General features: G+C 49.2%; 1 protein-coding gene across 2 annotated transcripts in view; it reads left to right on the forward strand.

The window, feature by feature from the left end:
* The window catches only part of FER (FER tyrosine kinase), a 1,023,934-nt gene that overhangs the window by 941,223 nt on the left and 59,135 nt on the right, over positions 1-23,576 (forward strand). The gene's annotated exons all lie outside the window — the stretch shown is intronic.

A 23,576-nucleotide genomic window follows, 5' to 3' on the forward strand; every position in this document is an offset into this window, starting at 1 on the left:
CGGGCTCCAAGTCTTCGCCCTCGAATTCGGGTAAGCGATGACATAAAAAGAAGTCGAAGAAGCAAGTTCACTCTCCGACGTCCCCCCGTCGGTCCTTGGATGCGGACGAGGGGGACAGGGGTTCTGCCCCTGTGGCTCCTTTGAAGCCTGGGAGTCCCACGGCCTACCCGCCTTACCCGGGTCCGTCGGCGACTCCCGAACAGGTGCAAGAGTTTCTTGCTACCATGGACCACCTGTTTAGGCCTCGGGCTCCCGCCGGTGCGCCTTCGTGCCCCGCGGTCCCATGTCCGGATCCCGTGGGGCCACCAGTGGATCCAGCTTCGGCACTACAGGATCCTGCGCCGTTGGCTCCGGCCCCGGCGCCACAAGGTCCAGCGCTTCCGGGCCCGGCTCCGCCTCTGGCGCCGAAGTGGGTGCCGTTTGTCCCGCCCTTGCCCCGGTTCCAGGACCATTTTGTTCCTACCTGGGATCCGCATTTGGAGGCGGCACCGGCTCTGCCCCGACTGGCGTCGTTCACGGCGCCGTATGTTCCTTCTCCGGCTCCAGCTCAGCTGCCGCGGTCTGTTCCCCCTGCGCCAGAGGTGGAGGATGACTCGCGGGGGAGGGGGGGGGAGGGGTTAGTCCGAGGACCCTCTTGCCTGTCAGTGTGACTCCGAGCAGGACTGGGTGGATGACTTGGAGGACGCCGGCGACCTCGATGTCTCTTCTGACCCGTGGTTTGCCTCCTACATGATGGTGTTCCGTAGGGCAGCTTAGGTGCTCAACCTCCATCTTCCTACGGTGGCCCTCAAGACTAATCTCCTCACTGAGGTGCTCCAGACGGCATCCACTTCATTGGAGCCTCTGCTTCCCTTCAACGATGCCCTCACTGACGTCTTGTTGGGCACTTGGTCGAGGCCGGCCACAGGGGCCCCTGTGGATAAGAATGTCGCTAGGCGTCACCGCCCGGCGCCGGGTGGCCCTGCTTTCCTGACCACTCATCCTACGCCTGAGAACCTGGTCGTCCAAGCCTCGACGTCACAGAGTGCTTTTCCTACGGCCCACCTGATAAGGACTCTAAGAAGCTGGAGCAGTTCGTTAAGAGGTTGTTCTCTTCGGCCAGCTTGGGGCTGCGGTCAGTGAACACCGCTTGTTTATTAGGCCGCTATTCCCATGCGGTGTGGGATACAGTGGCGCAGGTGTTGCCTCAGTGTCCTCCGGCGGAGTCCCGGGTCCATATCAATCTGTTGGAGCTTCGGGCGATCTGACTTGCACTGAAGGCATTCCTTCCCTCTGTCCGGGGAAGTGTGGTGCAGGTGTTCACGGACAACACCACCGCTATGTGGTATGGCAACAAACAGGACGGGGTGGGGTCTTGGACCCTATGTCAGGAGGTTCTGCGCCTCTGGACATGGCTGGAACATCAAGGCATTACCTTGGTGGTTCAACACCTGGCAGGTTCTCTGAAAGCCAGGGCGGACGAACTCAGGCGCCGGTGCTTGATGGATCACGAATGGCGTCTTCACTCAGAAGTGGTGCAAGGTCTCTTTCAGCAGTGGGGAGAGCCTTGGTTAGATCTATTCGCCACCGAAGAGAACGCGCAATGTTTTCAGTTCTGCGCGTTGGAATTTCCAAGGCGGCACTCGCCAGGCAACGCTTTTCGACGCGAGTGGAGTTGCGGTCTATTGTATGCCTTTCCGCCTATACCACTTCTACCCAGAGTGCTGAAGAAGATTCGGCGCGACCGGGCCCAAGTCATCCTTGTGGCCCTGGATTGGGCACGAAGATACTGGTATCCTGAGCTACTCAGCATGGCGACCGATCCCCCGATCCTCCCGAAGAGGCAGTCGGATCTTCTGTCGCAGCAGCAGGGGATGGTCCTCCACCCGAACCTGTCCAGCCTCCACCTCCATGCGTGGAGATTGAGTGGCGACAATTGACGACTTTTGATCTTCCTCCTGAAGTCTGTGATGTCATTCTGGCTGCCAGGCATCCCTCCCCTAAGACTTTGTACTCCTGCTGGTGGAACAAGTTTGTGGCATGGTGCACAGCTAAGGCTGTGGATCCCCTTTCTGCCCCTCTTTCCGAAGTCCTTCTGTTCCTTCTTTCTTTGGCCCAGCAGGGCTCTGCTCTGGGCACTATCAAAGGATATCTTTCGGCCATCTCTGCCTTTTTCCGGCTTCCAGATCAGCCTTGCCTTTTTAAGTCCCCGGTTGTTAACCGTTTCCTAAAAGGCATTACGCACACGTTTCCTCCCGTGCCGTTCATAATGCCTCATTGGGACTTAAACCTTGTCTTGACATATCTGATGTGCGCTCCCTTTGAGTCCCTTCATACCTGTCCTTTGCGTCTTCTCACTCTTAAGACGGCTTTCCTGGTAGCTATGACCTCTGCCAGAAGAGTGAGTGAGCTCCAGGCTCTTTCTTCCAAACCTCCTTTCCTTTCTGTTCATCCAGACAAGGTGGTTTTAAGGACCTGACATTCTTTTTTGCTAAAGGTTGTCACGCCCTTCCACATCGGGAAGACCATCACCTTGCCCACCTTCTTTCCGCCTCCGCATCCTTCAGAAGAGGAAGAGAGGCTCCACCGTCTGGACCCAAAACGCGCGCTCTCGTTCTATCTGAAGTGCACACAGCAGTTCCGGGTGGATGACCAGCTCTTTGTTGGCTACGTGGGCGCCAAAAAAGGTTGGGCTGTGCACAAACGGAATTTCTCTCGGTGGGTCGTTCTGTGCATCAAAGCATGTTACTCGTTGGCTAAGAAGGAGCCTACTGTGGGGCTGCGTGCCCGTTCTACCAGGGCGACAGGAGCCACTACTGCCTTGGAACGCGGCGTTCCCTTGCAGGACATTTGTCAGGCAGCTAGGTGGGCCTTGCTGCACACGTTTACCAAGCATTACTGCCTTGACAGTCAAGTCCGGAGAGACGGCTTCTTTGGCTGTTCTGTTCTCTGTGACTTTCTGGTGTAATCCTGTTCGCAGACCCACCACCGGGGTTGGTATTGCTGGGGTATCTATTCTAAGGTAAGGAATCTCTCACTAACGTGTCTCTTTCAGATGCACAAGTTACTACTTGTGTAACAATATATCTGTAAGGGACATTAGTTAGTGATAGATTACTTACCGCCCCACCCATCCTCCCCGTTCTGCGAACTGATTCTAAGGTTAAGGTCATCCCTTTCAGGGCCCTAGTTCCTGGGCACCAGTGGTCAGTTTCTTGCATGGCTCTGCATTCCTGGCGTGGAAAGTCGTGTACAGAACTGACAGCGCGCATGGGTGGCGCCTAAGCAGTCTCCGTGACGTCATCTCGGCGCTTACGACGCCAGCGACGGACGCGGAGCCGCATGACGCAACCTACTGACGCGCAGGGGTACTGCTAGCAAATCTTTCTGGATCCAGTCTGACGCCTGGGGATATTCTAAGGTAAGGAATCGATCACTAACTAATGTCTCTTACAGATATATCGTTACACAAGTAGTAACTTGTGCGTCAGTCCATAACCGATTGTCTTGCTTTACGACAAACTCTCAGGATATATGCTAGCTTGAAATGAGCTCCAGGCTTTTGTGACAAGTAAAACCTGTATCGTTTAACAGCCCTCTTGTTGGGCACAGTCTGGCCCCTGGAAATATGCCGCAGTACAGGACTAAATTATGCTTTAAGAAAATGCAAATTATGTGGCAGCATTACATCGATGTTGTGTTATTTTAAAACACATTCATCCAAAAGGTTGTGTATCAAAGTACACAGGTTTATAAAGAAAGAAGAGTATAGACTTTCACCTGATCCCACAGTCAGTCAGTCAGTCAAAATATCTTTAGTTGGCTGACTTGCAGCCATAAAAGAATTAATCATAAAAGAAAACATTTAAAGCATGAGTTAACAAGCATTGGCATAGCCAATAGGTCTCGCCTTTGGGACCTTTATAAGTGTTTAGACATGCAACAGTTAATGTTATTGCACCAAGGATATTGTGTTGGATAACTAAACACTTATAAGGTCCCAAAGGCGAGACCTTTTTGCTATGCCAATGCTTGTTTCTTTACACTTCCTGTACTCATGATATTATTTCTTGCACAGCACAGGAAATCTGGTTGGGTGGCGTCTGCATTGTATAAAACAATAGCTGCTATTTTACTTCAGTTAACATAAAAGAAACGATTCCCTTAAAATAAAGAAAGCAAAGTGAAAATGTAAACTCAAAAGTAAAATTATCATAAATACCATGACACCAAGCGAAACCTACGGCAGCAACAGTTAAGGACACGTTTCTAGCGAGTTGATTTAACAGTGCACAATTAAATGATAAGAAACCCACTGAGATTGTAGCAAGCGCTAAGGCATTAAATGGTTTGAGATGCTTCTGACTTTACAGTAAGAGCAAGTTAATAACATGGTAATAGTGCTACTGTGCAAGTAAAATATTTCTGAAATGCTTTCTTCTACGTGCATTTTCATCACATTGAGAGGTAGGTGGAACCTGGAACGAGATGAGACCAGTGGTGATATTTACCCTACCTGTAGCTAGACCCACCAACTACATCATGTTGCTGCTGCCAAAACAACCAGTAGATGCATCGAACATAGAGATGAGCAAGACCAATGACTGCAAACGAAGACAATTTAAAAGGCACTCAAAATACGTCCCTAATCTGAGACCAGAGTTGCATCGTACAGTGCAAAATGGTATACAACCGGGAAAAGGTCACTGTCTGTAGCCGGAGATTCCTGTTCATAAAGTCAACCGAGAAAGATAACAAAGCAAGCATTGGCCGCGCGGCAGTAAAAGTAGCACCGCGCGGCCGTAAAAGCGAAAGTCATCGCGATCGCTCTGAAAGCAAAAGTGATCGCGATCGTGATGACGCGCTAAAGCACGAGTTTTCAAAGTGTTGCTGAAGGCTAGCGGTTTGCGCGTGCACGCTCGCGTGAACGCAAGTGCTAGGCTATCCAGCAGCACTTTGAAAACTCACCTCCAAAATGTCTCTCCGGGCCAGCGCATACGCTGGGCTCAGCGAGACCTAAAAATATGGTACAGACAGTGGGTAAAATACTTCAAAGCAGTAATAATTCATAGTCGGGATATAGTAAGAATAATTCAATAAATTGATATTTCTACGAAATAGCAGCATAAACTAAAAACAGTATGTAATAAACTACATGAGGGTCCCCCGTCCCATGGGCCATAAAATCCAGAGATAAATCATTCAGACAGGACAAAGAAGATCATTTCCCAACAACATTATGCAAACGAACAGCTGCAGAAATGCATCTACAAATCATTAAACAGATAAATTTATCATTTAAAAGCTGAAGATATTAAGCTGGAATGCACTTCCTAATATTGAAACATTTTAGAAGAGGCATGTTTAAATCACGCCTTGGATAGAGTTGACAGAAGAAGTAGCTGAGTCAAGGTATCTTCAACATGTTGTCAAGTTTAAAACAGTCTAAAATAATTGAGCAATTAAGAGCTGGCTCTTCCTTCGCCCAAATTGAGTGCCACAGTAAAATTGGTGCAATTTGTACGAGAAAAGACAAAGGGGTCAAGCCAAGTTCACTTTGACAGACAATGGTGGAAAGACTATTGGGAACTCTCAACAAATGTCTCAAAGTTGTTCTCAGCTGTTTGAAGACGCGCCAGATTGCAAGAGCCCCACACTCCAGCCCCATACAAAATACCAGAGCACGAGCGAGCCTTATAGATATTGTTGTATTAATTGGTCTTGAGCCTAACTTCTTCGTGAACCTAAATATCGCCTCCAGATTTTGATTGAAACTACTGACCCTTGTTTTGACTAGGTGGTGCCAGATACTCTTCTGATCGAACGGGATTCCCAGGTACAAGAAATTTGGGACATAGGATAACTTTTTATTATTGATAAAACATGATTTTAAAATGGTGGTGAATTTGCCCACCACCATGGTGAAAGATTTTGCTATGTTAGTCCTTAAGCCCAGTTCGTTCATAAAATCATTTAACCTGGTCACTAACGTTTGTAGGCCCGCAGTGGTTCTAGACATTAGGACACAGTCATCGGCATAAGGTAATGCCGCAGGATTTCTGGTACCTATCTTGGGGGCATCCACATTCCCATGATTTATATAGCTTTTTAAATCATTGATATACAGACAAAATAAAAAGGGGGCAAGGACACAGCCTTGACGAACCCTACAATTTATTTTGATGGGAGCAGAGAGTTCCCTACCCACACCGTACCTGACCCGTCCAGTCACATCTTGATACATTTATGCTAAGAAATGGACCAAGGATGGTTTAATGCCCAGATCCAGCAATGGTTCAATGCCCAGATCCATCCAAGAGATCCGGGCTTGGCTATTGTGTACTTGCTTATGATCAGGTGCAGATTAAGACATTGTTCAATGGTTCCCAGGCACCTCCTTAAGCCATATTGTACATCTGAGAACTTCCCGCTTTCGGTTACCCAGGCCTCCAGCCGTTCTGATGTGACCCTACCCATCAATTTACAAGTACAGTCAATTAATGAGATGGGCCGATAACATTTTGGGTCCAACCTATCCCCTTTTTTAAAAATGGGGACTATTATCACGAAACCCCATGATTTGGGGTGGCCCTGGGATGCTATACAATTTAAAATATTGGTCAGCAGAGGAAGTCCTAGGGCGGGATTGGCCAAAAGCACCATCAGGGCCAGGTGCCTTATTCCTTACTGTTTGGTTTAATGCCCTTTCAACTTCGTCGAGCGTTGGTTGAACCAGCTCTGAGGTCCCATAATTTGGAGTGGGGCAGTACTTACCATTAGCACTATATAGACTGGAGCAGTGCTGTACCCACACATCAGGCAAAATTGTTATCTCAATACTGCTATTATGGGAGTTTTGGAAGAAATCAGAGTTGACAGTTTTCCAAAAGAGTCTGGGATCTTTATTTTGACATGCTATATGCAGTTGTTCCCAGGCCTCTAATCTTACATCCAGCTTACGTCTCCCTAAAGCCCTTTAATAATCGTTTCGAAGATGTTTTACCGCTAAGTTTTTTTTCCAGTGCCTTCACAAGATTATTATGAGATTGTGAACAGTCACTATTAAACCATTTACATTGCTTCCGGGGTCTTGGTTAATTATCACTTCGTAAAGCAGCATTTATAGTTTCAGTTATCACGGCAAAAGCCTTTAACATGGATGGGGGATTTACACTATCATCCAGACACTCAAGAATTTGTCTCATATTAGTGGTCAGAATTCGTTGAAGGATGGAATCTGCATCAACAGTAGACCACTTAATCAATAATCCCTTATTTTTACTATGAATTATGGGGCATAATTTATTTCTCCCTGAGGTAGTGCCAGTTTGAGTTTCTAAATAAATGGCCAATGGGAAGTGGTCACTGAAACAAACCTTAAGGATGGAAAAAGCCACAGATTGGGGTTTTAAATATTCAGATAGGGCAATGAAATCTATTAGAGTGCCTTGACCTCTGCCCATAAAAGAAACAAGATCCGGGCCTAGTGGTTGAATAAGATCTACTGTGAGAAAAAGAGAAAATTTTGAGAGCAGTGAATTAAAAATGTGCCCACATAGGTTATGATAAGAATGGCAACCACCGTCCTTAGCCCTATCTAGTAAACAAAATGCAGACTGCTTTGATAACAATTAAACCCCATCCCATTTATAGCCCTTAGACTTGAACAACTAGAATAACTTCAGTTTTTGTGTTCAAATTTCTGTCAACGTAGAAGACCAGGAGCAAAACACTTATAGACTGGAGACAAAGCAATTTAAGCACTGTGCTACAGCAATGTAGTCATTCTCCAGACCAGCCCACACCATGTGGAACTATTTGCAGGAAGAACTAAAGGTCTGGCTCTGAACCAGAAAAAGCTACAACAACATCCATTTGCACTATTTCAACCAGTAACATTTATTTCCTTGTAACACCAGTTTTCCTTCTTTGCACATCCCCTTGTTTCCACTCTTCTCCCTTAGCCACTCAGTCATTCCATTGTCCATCCTTTCCCTCTCACACTTCCTCTCCTCCATCACCTTCCTCCCATCCTACCTTCACCTAATGATCCTGTCTATCCTATCTACAACCCATCACCTTTGCTCCCCCTATGCTCCTTCTATTCTGTTCAATTGTTTGTTTCAGGTCTCTCCCACCTTTGTTTGTTATGCCTTCTGAGGCTTGACCCTCTTCTATTGTTTACTTGTTCAGCTCTCTATTTTATTCCATGAAATCCTTACAAAGAGATTATACATGTTTCAAGTTGTTCTGTGAATATTGCGCAGACACCTTCTTGGTAGAGCTGCACTTCATTAAAATGTAAAATGAATAAAATAGTTACTATTTTGTAGGTGGTCTTTGCAGACTCAATAAAGGTTTGCCTGCTTTCTTTTATTATATGTAGCATTTCGCATGAGCACATTAAATTAAATGTTTGTAGCTTCTTGTACAAACAAATGTTATTTATGTTAATATTTATTTATTGAGCACATGATCACCTGCTGTTTCTTGGTGCTGGGGGTAGAATTGCTGACAATAAGCAGAGAACAGACAATAAATGACCAGAATAGGCTTGTCTGAAAATCCATGTTGAGAATTCTTAGTGAAAAGAGGCATTATTAGTCTGCGACCAAAGAGAGAGTTGAAGGGAATTCCAGAGTGATGGCGCCATACAGGAAAACCTGCTGCTACCCATTCCCACTTACTTAAATCTAGGGACCACCAGCTGAAACGACGAAGACAAGCAAACGTCACGTAATGGACAATACTTTGAGTTTTTATCTTAAATTTGAGGTCCCCCAGCAGGACCAAGGCTACTGTTTGTTCATTGTCACCAGCTCCACGCTTATCATCAAGAACAGAGAGCATAACTGACTCAGTATTATTGGTTTGGTGAAAGCCTGCCTGAAGGGGGTCAAGAAAATTAGTTGACTGTAAATGATGAACTTATTCATGAGCTGCTTGTGCTTCCAACACTGTCGAAGGAAAAGCTAACAGGGAAATAGAGAGAGAACTTTTAAGGATAGGGGATCTTCGCATTGCTTTTTTTGTAGTGGGTTTAGGACAGCCTCTTTACAGAATCTAGGTGCCATTCCCTGAGAGAGGGAATAATTTAGGATAGTAACAGGCAGGCAATTTCTGACTGAAAAAGTTTAAGATTGTTAAGAGGGGAGAGGGCCAAAGGGGGCCCAGATTTTACCGTAGACATCAAAGATGCTAAGCGATGTTTTTTGATAGGAGAGACCTTTATGCAAAGTGACAGGATTCGTTACCGACACAGAAAGTGACAACACAGGCTCTGTGTGAATATCAGGAATACTATCTTAATTTTGTCTATTTTATCTATGAAGTAGCCATTCAGCAAACCCCAAAAGTCCTGACTGGGTGCGAATGGCTGGGCTATTCTTCCAGAGACTGAAAGTTCATTTGCGGTTTTAAATATTTATTTTGTCTGTTGGTAGATGTTATGCTTTTGTCAATCAATCAGAATTCGTATAGTGTGGCTAATCACCTTGAAGGTATCCAGGCACTGAACGTGCTGTTGCAGGGGGCTCAGTTAAACAGCCAGATCTCAAGTAGGGGTGGGTGGTAAACTCCGCTCCACCGGCAGAGTTTGTGGAGGTTTGCCACTCCGCAGTCTACTTGGAACACAGATTTTGGCAATAACTCTGCCAAGCCATGGGGAGGAGTTGTTACCAAAGATCAGCACTTCTGTCTCATCTGTAGGCAGTTGTCTCTCATCCAGTTGGCGATGCTAGTCATGCACCTGCAGAAGATGGTCAGCATGGCAGAAGGGTCTTCTGATAGTGAGAGGATGAGCTGGGTATCGCTGGTGTACGATATCAAGTTCAGCCCGTGCAATCTGATGTTGGCCAAGGGAGTCATGTAGGTGTTGAACAAGGCCGGAGCTGAGGGATAAACTTTGAGGGACACCGCAGATGATGTTCTTGGGTTCCAAGGTGAAGGGAGGAAGACAGATTCTCTGGGTACTTCTGGTGAAGAAGGAGGCGATCCACTTGAGGGTGTCTTCATGGATTCAAATGTTGTGAGACCTCTTTATCAAGGTGTGGTGTGATACTGTGCCAAACACTGCTGAGAGGTCGAGGAGGATTAGTGCCGCAGGTTTTCCTTGGTAAAGGAGGGATCTGATGTCATCTGTGGCTGCAATCAGGGTTGTTTCGGTGCTGTGGTTGGTGCAGAATCCAGATTGGAAAGTGTCCAAAAGATTGTTGTTCTACAAGTTGGCGGTTGATGGCAGCAGAGAAATGGGGCGGTAGTTCTTAGGTTCGTTGGGGTTGGCAGAAGGTTTCTTCAGCAGGGGCTTGATGTCTGCGTGTTTCCATTCTTCGGGGAAGATGGCCCTGTTGATGGATGACTTGAGGATGGTGGTGAGCTTGCTGCTGATTGTCCTACTCCTAAGGTTGAAGAGGTGGTTGGGGCAGGGGTCCATGGGTGGTCCTGAGTGGACAAAGTTCATGAAGGCTGTGGTGTCTTGCGTGCTGAGCTGCTCCCAGGTGGTGAGCATGTGATCAGGTTCCTCGTTCGTGAGGGCACAATGGCTGAGGATGTTAGTGGGTTGGGGTTTAAAGTTTCTGTAGATGGTGGAGAACTTTTTGTGGAAGAAGTCTGCAAGAGAGTTGCAGAGTTCATGTGAAGGTGTGATGCTGTTTTCGGTGGTTGTGGGCTGGAGAATTCTCTGATGATGTTGAAGACTACCTTGCTGTGGTTGGAACGTGCTTCGATTCGGTCGGCCAGGGCACTTCTTTTCATCTTTTTCAGGAGTTGGTGGTATTGGTTGAGAGCTATTTTGAATGTTGTTCGGTCTGTGAGATCCATGCTGGTGCGCCATTTCCTTTCAAATCGTTTGCTGGTGCGCTTCATGGTTCTTAGTTCTGTAGTGTACTAACTGGGTTGCTTGGCACACCGCTTGAGTTTTGTGGGTTTGCTGGGGGCGATGGTCAGCGCAGTCTCTGATCCAGGCGGAGAAGTTCTTGACGGCCTGTTCTAGGCTGGTTACTGAGAGAGGGCAGGATGTGTTGAGGGCGTTGGTCCATTGGCTCTCTAAGATCTTGTCCCAGCTACGGTGTGAGGTGCTGGGCGGCTCAGGGGTGGTGCTGGGGGCGGGGCTGAGATGATGAGGTGGACGATGGCGTGGTCAGCCCAGGTGACAAAACAAAGGGCAAACCCAAAAGTCACTGGGACCTGGGTATCAGACAGTAGAAAGGAAATGGTCCCAGAACATGCGTACTTTTAAAACCTGAACAAAAATAACAAAATAAATATTGCAACAATTAAGGCATATCGAAGTGTTATTTAATCACACCTGGATCGAACACATGAATGTGTAAGTAAATTCACATTAATCAAAAAAGTGCAGGGTGCCACGGGGAAGGGGAGGGAGTGACGAATTGGGTAGGGTAATAGGATAAGTGACATACATATATTTATAACAATAGTACAAGTCAATTGCTGGGCACATTAATATCGTGCCAAATAGTCAGGATGAAATTCATTCATTGCAAGATTGGATGTTTTGACAAAAACCATATACAAGCGAAAGAACACAGTGCTCATTGCACTATTGAAAGTACTGGCATAGTCAAATGTCGACGTTTCGACCCCTCGGCAAGGGTAGGTTGATTCAGTCCTTACGGGCGGGGTCTTCCTCAGGACAGAGAGGACGGTGAGACAAGAAGGGTAGGCACCTATAAAGACATTGGGTAGGTATTAAAAATAGTATCGGGTCCCCAAGCGGAATTAATCAGGGAGACTGGGTGAGGGAGGGCATCACCATAGTTACCATGTTAAAGAACGGGCATCTAGTCAATGTCAGCTTGGCGTCCAAAGGCGCAGGGGCTGGTAGGCTCCAAAAACGGGTGAGAGTGACGGACACCTATAACGAATTTAGGGTGTCATTGTGGTGATCCAAAGAACAACTAAATGGATTCTTATGATATGGCTGAATATGAATGTGAACTTACTAGTATTGATAAAATCACAAAGGAGGTATTGATTACTCCATCGTAACACGCCGTGACGTAGATCGGTGAGTTGAGTAAAATGAATCACGGGGGAATCGGCCTCTATAAATCAAATGAAAAGAGTACTATTTTTGAAAAAACCCACATGGTAATCCAAACCTAGAGAAATATAGAGCAACAGGGACCTGGTCCCCTAATCTATCATCCACACAATAATGTTCAATCAATGGGGGGATAGTCAACACCGTGAAGACGTGGTGGGACGTGCAATCTGTCATTTAACTGTACGTCAATAGAGAACAGATGTTCAAACCTATCAAAGGAAAAACTGCCGGAATCTCAATCAATGCCATGCTTGGTAGAGGAAAAATCGCATCCAAAATTAAAAGGGAAAAGAAAGGAAAAATCATATACTAAAACGGAAAAGAACTTATCGTGTTAAAATAAGGAGTGAGGAAAAGAGCCACACATTGAACCAAGGGTCGCATTATCAACGTAAAGGGTTGTGAAACACAGGCTAAACGGAAGGGTTAACGGTGGAGCTCCCATACCTTTAGACGGCATCCATGAATGCGGCGCTCGGGGTTCTGACAAAGCACTGGACCCGTGGGGAAACGCCCTCATAAGGAGAACGCCACGCACCGCGTGACGTTAAACCGGGCGCAGCCGCTAGATGCTGCCCGCACGGGTGTATTAGAAGAAAGACAACCCGAGTAGTTTATTGGGGAAAGGAACTATTGGTTGGTGGAGCTATATTGATAATATACAAAGGTGATGAATAATTGAGTGGGCAAAGCTAAGAGGTGTATCTCAATAACACGAGTAGTGTTTATACATTATTTAAGTAAACCCCAAGTCTTAGAGTGTGCCACTCAACAGGAGTGATCAAAAACAGGTTCATGAACGTAATCAGCCAAATGGTTGTGTGACAGAGAAAAAATATACGTTTAAGTAAATCATACAACTATATAATATACATTACATAACTAAATATAAAGAGAAACATCTAGATGTGCATTGTTTGTAAACACGCATGTGGGTTTGAGCGGATGAACATTGTCCCATTATATTGAAGAGAATAACGTGAAGACATCTTGGATAGGTGAATTGTTAGAAAAAGACACTCAAATTTACATATGAACATTGCGTACATTAGTCACATGCTTCAAACGGTCAATATAACAAAAGCTAGTATAGTATGTAGGGTGTTATCTACTATACAACGCCTTTCAACCGCATAGGCTGAGTCGGCCCTATCACCATACCACCACTCATTGAGGACCAGGAAATGGAGGCCATATAATAAGATAGGATATCAGAGGTTGCCAATCCCCACAATACGTGGACTGGAAGCAAGTCCGCAGAGCTACCCTCGCCGTTCCGCCAGCCCATAGAAACTGACCCAAGGCTGTATTGACACATCTGAACCAGCCGGGGGAAATCGGATAGGGATGATTTTGTAGTTGATACAGGAGGTGGGGAAGCGACACCATTTTAAAAATGGCCGATCGGCCATATATTGAAAGACGCATGTGAGACCAAGTTTTGAGGTCTTCCCGCACCCGCTCCCATGCCAGGGCCAGATTCCTTTCCCAAGATCTGATCGGCGAATCGGATAGAAACACTCCCAAGAACTTCAACCCCCCGGAGACTATCTGAACGGAGGTGGCCCAGGGACCGGGGCCCGCCCCTCCCCCCAGGACCCACAGTGTAGATTTACGAGGGTTCATGTGGAGGCCCGACGTCCCCCCGAATATCTGCATAATACGTAGTAGGCGCGGTCCCGTCCTATCAATATTTGTAAGAAAAAAGAGAACATCATCCGCATATAAGGCAATGCGATCCAATAGACCTATTGCCCATTCCAGTCCAGTGACTTGGGTGTCAATCCGTACCCAGGACGCTAAAGGTTCCATGGCCAGCGCAAACAGATAGGGGGACAGCAGACACCCCTGCCTAGTGCCCTGACCAATAGAGAACGAGGAGGAGACAGCGCCCGCCACTCGTACGGACGCCGTCAGGTCTGTATAGAGAAGTGCCCGATAAGACAGGAAGCGTGGTCCAAAATTTAATCTACTAAGAAGTGCGAATAAATATACCCAGCTAAGGGAGTCAAAAACCCTTTCCATATCTGCAAGTAATAGCGCGGCCCACTCCCCCAGCCCCTGGACGCGCCGTATATTGTGGCGGGTCACCTGCTGGGGCATAAACCCGGCCTGATCGGGATACACTAAAGATGTTATATGGGCACGAAGGCGACTGGCCAATGCCTTGGCCAACACTTTGGCCTCCACATTAAGGAGGTAATTAGGGCGATAAGATGCATGCTGATCCGGAGTTCTTCCTGGCTTGTGGAACACTACAATCTCCGCGTGCCGCCAGTCACGAGGCAGGCAGCCCCGCTCCCCGCCCTCCTCAACCTGTAGGTACCAGTAGCTTTGCCTCCGTCTGAACAAGAGTCTCCCTACTCGATCTACGGGCCGCTGCGCAAAACGAGATATCCACACCTCGAAGTGTGGGCTTCATTGCCTCCCACAGGCAGTCAGCCCCCTCCACTGTCCCTACATTAGTTGACGAGAATTGATCAATGGCGTCTCCCATATGTTCTCTATAGTCCTCCTACTGGAGGTTCCACGCCGAGAGACGCCACCGAAATGGCTGCTGTGCTCGGCCCAAACGTAGCGTAAGAGTGATTGGTCCGAAAGTCCACGCGGGAGAATATCGGCGGCAACCACCCTGTTCTCCAGGGCACGGGGGACGGAGATGTAATCAAGGCGGGAGAGGGAGCCATGGACGGCTGACAAGTATGTATAACCCCGTGCCGTCCCATGCAAGCGACGCCAAGGGTCTACCCAATCCAGCCCCGATACTGGTAAATGCAGCCTAGTAGGTCCACCTGTGGCCGACGGGCCACCAGGCCGCCAATGATCCCCAACCAGGTCTAATACATCAGTCTCCCCCCACAACCGATAACCCATCAGGTATGTCTGTCCACAGGGTCATGAGCTTTTCAACCTTGCCCCAGGAAAGGGTCGGGTGGGCATAAACACTTCCCACAACTATGGATTCTGTCCCTATCATCCCATGAATAAATAAATATCTACCCTGTGTATCCCTCCAAGTCTTCACGTGTGTGTACGGGACTCTTCTATGTATCAGGATTGCAACCCCTCCGGGATCCCCTTACAAACCCAGAGTGATAAACGTGTACATACACAAAGCGTTGGAAGCATAGCGCCTTATTCCCCATAAGATGTGTTTACTGCAGTAGGAGGATGTCTGCACGTACTCGCTTCACCTGTTTAAGTATCGCGCCACGCTTGATTTTGTCTAGCGCCCCCTGGACATTCCAACTCATTATTTGTAGGGCCCCAGAGGGATCCCGCTTATCACTAAGGGGGCCAGCCCTGAAAAAGTGCGAAACAGGAGTATGTACCAGGCAAGACCATGTGAACTGGATAAGGTGACTCAGAAGCAATGTAGTCTAGTGCGATCGAACAACAAACCTCCCCAACCAAACCAACAACACCCCCCCCACCCTATACCTAAAAAACGATGGAGTATCTGTCGCGGCGAGCGTGCGTGATAGACCCCAACAGGAGGTCCCCCCGCCCGCCAATGGATCCCCAACTTACAATCCATTGTCAGCTGGCCCTTTCCCTGTCAGCAAATGTACTGCAGGGGTAATGGACCTCAATCGTCCTTCCCCGGTCAAGGCAAACATATCAAGAGATTAATGTAGTAGAACATTCCCCACAAGTCAGTCTAATGCAGTAGGCTGACGCTGAGCCGATGCCGCCCGGGTTGAGGTGCTACATGACAAAGATCTGCATCTGGAACTGGAGCGTCTGTTTCCTTTCCCTTTCTCCGTAGGTTGTTTTCGCACCATCTCGCTCGACGAAGAGTCTGAATCCCTCCGGGGCGGTGTGTGCGGACGAAGACGCATTGTCTCATCTGTCCATTGAAAGACCTCTTCTGGTGAATCAAAAAAATGGGTGTGGGATCGATAAACCACCCGCAGCCTAGCAGGGTATAGCAGGGCATAGGGGAGCTTGAGCTCTCGGAGACGGGCCTTTGCTGACATAAAAGACTTCCGTTGTTGCTGGACCAGCTTAGTATAGTCCGGGAATATCAGGATACGGGCATTATCAAACAGCAGTGGTTTCTTGGCCCTAGCCTGTTTCAGGATAAAGTCTGTCGTGATAATTGAGTAACTTCGCGATAACAGGCCTCGGGCGAGCGCCAAGAGGGGGCTTCTGGGTCAGTGCACTTTTGGCGCGCTCCACCACGAAACACTTAGACAATGACCCAGGAGGGAGCCAACTCTCGAGCCACTGGGTGAGGAACCGCTCCATACCACCCTCCTCGCATCCCTCCGGAAATCCAACAAAGCGAAGATTGTTGCGGCGGGCCCTCCCCTCTGCATCTTCCACCCGGGACGCCAGCCCACGTTGGCCCGTCTCCAGAGAGGCCACTCGCTTCTGTAGGTCTGCACCACATCCTCCTCTCCAGAGACCCTAGTTTCAGTCTCTGTAATCCGTGCCACCGCATTGCGGAGATCTTGACGCAACAGCATGACGTCAGATCCCACTGCTCCAATTTTGGCATCCAGGGCATCCCTCGACTGAGTGATGGCAGCCAGGAGGGCGGCGTTATCAGGTCCACAGCCAGGCGTTCCCCCAGACACCACAGCAGAGGCCCCAGGGCCTGTGAATTTATCCATTGTGCTTTGTTTGGATGACCCCCCACCTGGCCGGTCTCTCGTCATAGCAGATACGAAAGTTCACTGTGGGTTAGAGAGTGTTGCGCCAGCCCCGTGTGCGACGCTGTTCAGATAAAATGGGGTCCCCAGAATATCACAGGGGGATAAAGTGTGTCGCAGACCTGATAGGACACCAATTAACCCACCTCACAGGCCCAGTGTCCGACAGGGGAAACCCTCTCCTGTGAATGTGGCCTGGCCACCACACACAAGATGAGCACCAGGGCGAGATATAAGTGGGCTCCGGAACTCCCCACCACCAAGGGACACAACTATGCAGTGCACCGCACACCAGGCCCGCTCACAGTTAAGCAAACCACTCTGGTCAACGCTCCCAGCCGGGAGCCCGGGGGGGTACAAGGCAACCTCGCCTCAGCACCTCAGTGATCCTCACATATGACATAGATGGCGTCGCCACAGCATCCACAGGGCACTTGCGACAGGCTCGCGCGGCCCGCTTGACCACCGAGGCGAGACAGCTGTTCCACCAAGGGGGAGAGAGATATGTGGCACGTAGACCCCCACCGGGGCCCCAAGGCTACACCTGACCCCAACTCCACCGACAGGGCGTCCAACACGGCCCTAGTGTGCAGCCGGCCCACAGAACCGCCCAACAGGCCCTACGTCAGGTGCTAGTAAGACAAGGAAGCCCAGTGCCGAAATCCGGATGTTGGACACAGCTCCCCTGCGGCCCGACACAACCGCCCATCAATGGCACAGGAGACGCAAGGGGCGACTGGGGTGCACACCCGGAGTGCCAGGTAGCTCCACCGTAAGCCCCCACAGGGCCCACGCGGTACGATAATGCCGCCGATGCGGGCCCCGCACACCACGGGGGGGCGGCAGCTCACAGCAAGCTCGGATCAGCCTTGGGGTTTCAATGCTCAGCCCCCGGTCGAGCCGCACCTATCCAGGCTCTCTCCCACGCTGTCCGATGGAGCCGCCGACCAGCCTCACTCACCGCTTCTTCACAGGCGGGGGGGGGGGCTCATAATCCGCTCCGGCGGCCGTGCCTCAGGCCCAAGTAGAATCCGCCATGTTCCGGACGACTCCAAGACAGTCTGTCACAAATGACGCACTCCAGCTTCCGGCCGCTTCAAGGCCCCTGAGCAGTCTATTGTTCAGACTGCCGCCGCAGGTCGCCCGATCTCCGCAGCAGCAGGCCGCCCGATCTCCACAGGAATGCCGCTGGCCGCGTCCCACGCAGGGGGACATTAGCAGGTCAGCCCTCTAGTGGCCACCCGTCGGAGCCTCACCCCCCCCCCTTTGTTCCTCCTCTCGTGAGGCCGCGCCTTGGGAGGGGAGACCCCAATCAATGGCCCTGCTGGGGGAGGCGGGCCACTGGGCTGGGCGGGGCCAGGCCTATTTATGCCTCCCGCCTCCGTAGATCGCCCTCTGCTTCCTGTTTCTCTCCTGGCCGCGCGAGATACGCCATTCGCCACTCAGCATCGGTCGTCCTGTCCCGTCGTCGCTGGGGCCTCGTAGTCGCTGGGGCTTCGTATCTAGGGTAAGTCTTGCTGCTCCCACTCTGCCCCGGCCCTGTCCCTTGGCATTTCCAGGTTGACGGGGCCCTGTGGCTCGGATGGCCACGGGCGGAGGGGGCGCAAGGTTGAAGCGTGGTTGGCGCTTTGAATGGGTGGTTGCCGCGTTCCGTGGGTGGCGCTGCAGAGGGGCGGCAATGTGCAGTGCGCGGAAGAGTAGCGGGATCTTATGTCCGCTCCCCCCCCCCTAATCCTTGGGGTGGGGGGCCGGCACTGTAGCAATTTTCCGCGGGCTAATCATACACCCCCCCGCGCCTCGTAGCTGAGCAATGCCCGCACCCCCCCCAGTCTCAATTAGTAATTGAGTGCGCGAGCCTTGCTGGGGCCGGCCTTACTGCAAACCCGGGCTAATCACTCACCCACCCCGCGCCTCGAGCTAGGGTCCGCGGGGGGTTAGATTCAGCGCCTCGAGATGGGGTCCGAGGGGAAGTTCGATTCGCCACCCGCTGGTTTATCCGGCTGAGGTGGCGCCACGGGGCGAGGGGAAGGAGCTTCGAGCAGTGAGGTAGGGTCCGCGCGGTGATGCAGGCTGAGCGGAGGGTCGAACGGGGGCCGGTTGCTGCACGGCCTTCCTGGGGCGCAAGGCAGTTTCCGAGCCCCGTGGTCGCCTCCACAAACTTGCTTTATGGGGAGTCATTTCACCCCGCGCCCCCCCCCCCCCCCCCGTTGACTGCGCCGCCGCCGATGGGGCGGCGGGGAAAGGCTGCGGGCCTCGTGGTGGCGGCGCCTTCCGGTGATCCTGGGCGTTCGAATCAATGCGGTCCCCCCCCCGGTGCGTAGTTGTCCGAATGGGGCCTTGAGGAGGTGGGCCGTCTGCCGCACTAACGCAGTTTAGGGTTATTCCCCGTACATTTCAAATTTTGTTAAAAGAGGATATTTCGCCTGTCTGGTTTTGCCTCGTATTTACGTGAGTCTCCCTCACACATATTTCAGTTGCGTTTTGAGGGAAGAGCGCTCATGATTGTGCTGTCCTTGTTAACACGTGCACATACAAGCCTTTAGCAAATACACAGTACCTGTTTACTTAAATAAACCTGAGCCTCCACAATTACACGGATTGGTTGAATTACACGGATTGGTTGACTTTGTTTAGGATGCTTTGTTCGCAATGTGGGGGAAGGATGCGGTCCGTCAGCTGCGCTGCCGTTTCTGGTGCAGGAAAACGGGGCCTGAATGTGTACTGTAAATGCCATTTGAAGCGCTCCAATACCTTCGGGGCGAGCTCGCGCTAGATAAAATATGCAACATAAGAACCCTTCTCTTTCTCGTGTCACGAAAAATAGCAGGAGGGTGGAGCTAGGCGGGAACACTGGGCGCGCTTTCCCTCTTTCGCCTGTGATATCTATGTGTTATATTCCCGGTTTGAACTGGCTGCATGCTCTGCTGCTGCTATCTTAGGGCAGGGTAATGTGGTATAGGTACCTTACAGTGTACGACGTGTCTATGGGTGCATTTTAAGACCGGCGCTCACGCATAGCGCTCCAATGCCGTCTGGTCTAATTCGCACGATATAATCATGCTGCATGCCAAGCCCCCAGTGCCGTGATTTCGATTCCGGGGGGGGCGAACGCCACGCTCTCCTGCGCTGGCTGCTGCAGGCACAGTGCTCGGAACTACACACGATATGCTTTAATGCTGCCTCCCCCTTTACAGGCGTCCGTGCCTCGGAACCGCGTGGCGTGCAGGGGCCTCGCCCCCCCCCCCTCCTCCTATTCACAAGGCTGGCAGAATACGCGGGACTCAGCCTGACAGTGGGTGCGTGTCGTGTGGGTACACTTCCCGCATGCTGGCTTGCACGGTCGAGTACAAGAAGATATCTATACATTGGTGTTGTTGTGTGCAAGTGTTTATACATCATGGTTCTCAACCTGTAACTCATGATAGGGTGGAGCGATGGTCATTTAATAAAAAGAATTATCATTATCTTCTTGGAGAGAAATCAGGTTTTTGTATAGTTGAGGTTTTGACTTCGGTGCAGTTAGTGCAGAGGGTTAATGGGCCTGCTGCAAAGAACGTGTGCCAGGTAGATTGCAGATTACGTATGATGTAAATAGGTCAGCAGGTTACTGTGTTCAAAAGAGGCATCCTTTTGTGACTGGCAATGTATATCTTAAAGCCCTAATAGTCAACAGTGAGCTACGAACGTTCATCCTAGAGCTGCATACACGCCGCTAAGCATGCGTTATTAGAACATTGATTAATGTTGCGCAACGGGTTAATTTGGCTAGAAATCGACTGAGCTTGTGCTTCTCCACACCTAGCAACCTGAAAATACACTGCCTGCCAGTAGGGATGACATGTGTCTCCTACACGTTGAGTCCCTTGGCTCAGGTAACAGTCCTATATACTGATTCACATGCATATGATTGATTGGCTCGGCGGATTAGGTGTAGGATGCAAAGTGCTCGGACACCCTACACTGGTAGAGTGGCACTATATAACTAATTCTATGAATCTGAGAGGGTGGTTATGAAGACTTGGTCACTGTTAGAGGGGGATAGTGAGAGAATCGGTGGTGGAGGCGGCTTTGGGGGGGCGCCAACAAACATTGTTGCACAGGGCACCAACATCACCAGGCCGGCATCGCCGTTTACCGCGAGAGTGCGTGAGGTCTACAACACTCGAGCCATTCCACACACAGCAAGCACAATGCGAAGCGGAGCGTGTTTGATGCTGTCATGTTGTAACTATGTTGGGCGCACGATTGTTAGGGGCAATTATATTCCTCTCCTCGCCATGAGTGTAAGTGCAAATGCGGCGATATGTAAAGCGCTCCATGCCTTCGGGCCCATGGCGCACTGATTCCTGTGCACTGTCTGCATGGCCGCAGATTTGGGGGCCTGCGCCTGCTCGGGAAGCTCGCTCGCGTGCTCGATGGGGTGGGCCGCCGTCAGTGTCTTTCCACCTTCACATGATCAGTTTGTATGAGACAGAGGTGGAAGTGAAGTGGTGCTTTACTGTTTTCAAAAACATGCCACGATTGTCTAATGATGCATCCCTTCTATGAAACTTTAGTTGATTACGTCGTCCACCAGGAGTGAGTTGCTTTCCGTAAACAAATGTTACCCTTTCGATTCGGTGGGGTCTATAGGAGCCTCTGCTCAGGTCTTGCTACGGTAGTTAAGTTTGTTGTGAAGGGGCTAGAGATGTTAAGATGTCCCCAGGTTCTGTGCCACACTCATGCTCATATTGGCCCCTATACTGTAATTCTTATTGCAGCCCACCCACTGGTGGAACTACAATCCATGCAAGCAACCTATGGGGCAGTTCCCAAGCTCAAGCTGAGTTAGTGGTCTCTCTTAACTTGAAGGATGTTTCATTCCTGGAAGCCCTGAACCAGATGCCACCATCGCTATTCACACTATCGTCCCCAAGCTTTCCTTCGATTCCTGGCTTCAGGCTGAATATGCATGGCTTTGATAATTCAAACGTACTCTTTGCCAGCCACTCGCGATTTGAATAGGGAAGTAGGCCTAGGCGGATGGGGATTAAGATAGTCACATGAGATCAAATATTGGTTAAATGTTTGGATTCGGAATACTGATTTATTATTGTGAGTTCCACGCCTAAATCAAGAGATGCTGCTGCCTTAATCTTTAGCCTTGCTATTCGGAAACAGCTGGGGTAATGTTTTCTTCAACTCACAGTCATAGTGGCAGCCTAGTCTATACAGGAAAGTAGGCATCCTGAGCTGTGTTGAGACAAGCGGAAGGCCTGGGGTTTGTGTGTCAAACATAACATCTGTAAGGTTATTCTCCCTGTTCCACAGGGAGGCAAGGTAAAGCCCAGAGTGACATGGTCTACCGAGACTTGGCCTGCCTCGCCTCTTCTGCGACCTTTGAAGTTCGTTTAGTTATTTATGAGGGTGACAGATGCTATCACAGTTGTTTGATAGGCACCAGGGCCAGATGACATTTAAGTGCATCGTGTTCTGGGAACTAAGGACCGGGTCCATTTTAGTAAGCACAAGGAGCGGTAAATATTTGGTGTCGCCCATAAGATGCCCTGTGTTGGGTGAATGATATCTGAGAGCTGTACGCCTGGGAAAAGGACATTGCCAAATTGGCAAGCCAATGGCACATCAAGTGGTCACGGTGCAGAATCTCGAAAGTCATTTTGTTATGGAATCCACCAATACCGCTCTCTTTTATCCATTCTACGATATTAATGTGTTGACGCGAAATGTTCACCTTGGCCACGTCGCGACCCCCAAGATTGAAACTACATGTGGTTTCCCCAGGGATCCTTTACATGGAAACACTTTGGTGGAACAAGGTTTATCACACCAGGTCCCAGATATTGGAACTCCCCACCTCTAGAGAGTAGGTCCTGCACAGACCTCATGACTTCCCGCAAGCTCCTAAAACATGGCCAGTTAGACAGGTATATGAGTAACATACCACTCTAACAGGTTTCAGAGTAGCGCCTGGAAACCAATCTGGTACGTGTGCCCTACAAATTTAGTATAACATAACAGAACAAATGTTGGATGGTTTTTTCATAACCTTTTAGGAGCAGAACATAATGTGTTTATTGCACAAACTGAGAGATTCGGAAACAGAGCTGGTGGAACCACACAGGAGGTTTCATAGGTGACAGCAAACCATACTGTTGGAATAAACAATTAATAAAAAAGAAATTACACTAGTTTGAAATTAATTAAATGGAAGTCAATAAGTTTTACGATATTGTGGACCAATAGTTATGGTTAAAGGTGAGATAAGGTTACAGCGTTTTACAAAATCAATTCTAAAAATTGAGGTTCAAGTTGTTCAGTCAATAACTTTAACTGACAACATTATATAACAAACATCACACGAACGGTAAATAGTTTCAGTGCCTTTTAAGGCACTTGCACATATGTTCCTGATTGTTGTGGTTAGCATTAGGTTTTGAATTAGGGAAGGGGGTGCTGAGCCAATCCACTTATTAAAACTGATTGAATTCTATAAATATTAGTTCAAATGACATGTCGTCTTCAGGAATTAAGCTTTCAATTTTAAGTAAATTAAAAAGTGGGAATGGACCGAAATATTTCAATAATATTTATCTGAGTTTGATTTTATATGAACTATTGAAGAACAAGGCTGGAATAAGACTCCATCATCTAATTAATGTAACTTAGTTTGCAAGAATATGCAATAAAACTAGTATTACCTGGTTAGCGAAGATCGATCCCGAGAATGCCAGGTCATTATTGGCAGTAGGGAGTCCAGGAGATGTTGCTGAGATATTGGTCATTTGAAGTGAACAATAGGATAATAATACAATGTAAAGGAAGCAAAAGTAGGGAGCGTTGGCCGAAAAGGTAAATACGGCAGAGCTAGCAGT

This window comes from Triturus cristatus, chromosome 2_1 (genome assembly GCF_964204655.1).
Source record: "Triturus cristatus chromosome 2_1, aTriCri1.1, whole genome shotgun sequence".
NCBI classification, from domain to species: domain Eukaryota; kingdom Metazoa; phylum Chordata; class Amphibia; order Caudata; family Salamandridae; genus Triturus; species Triturus cristatus.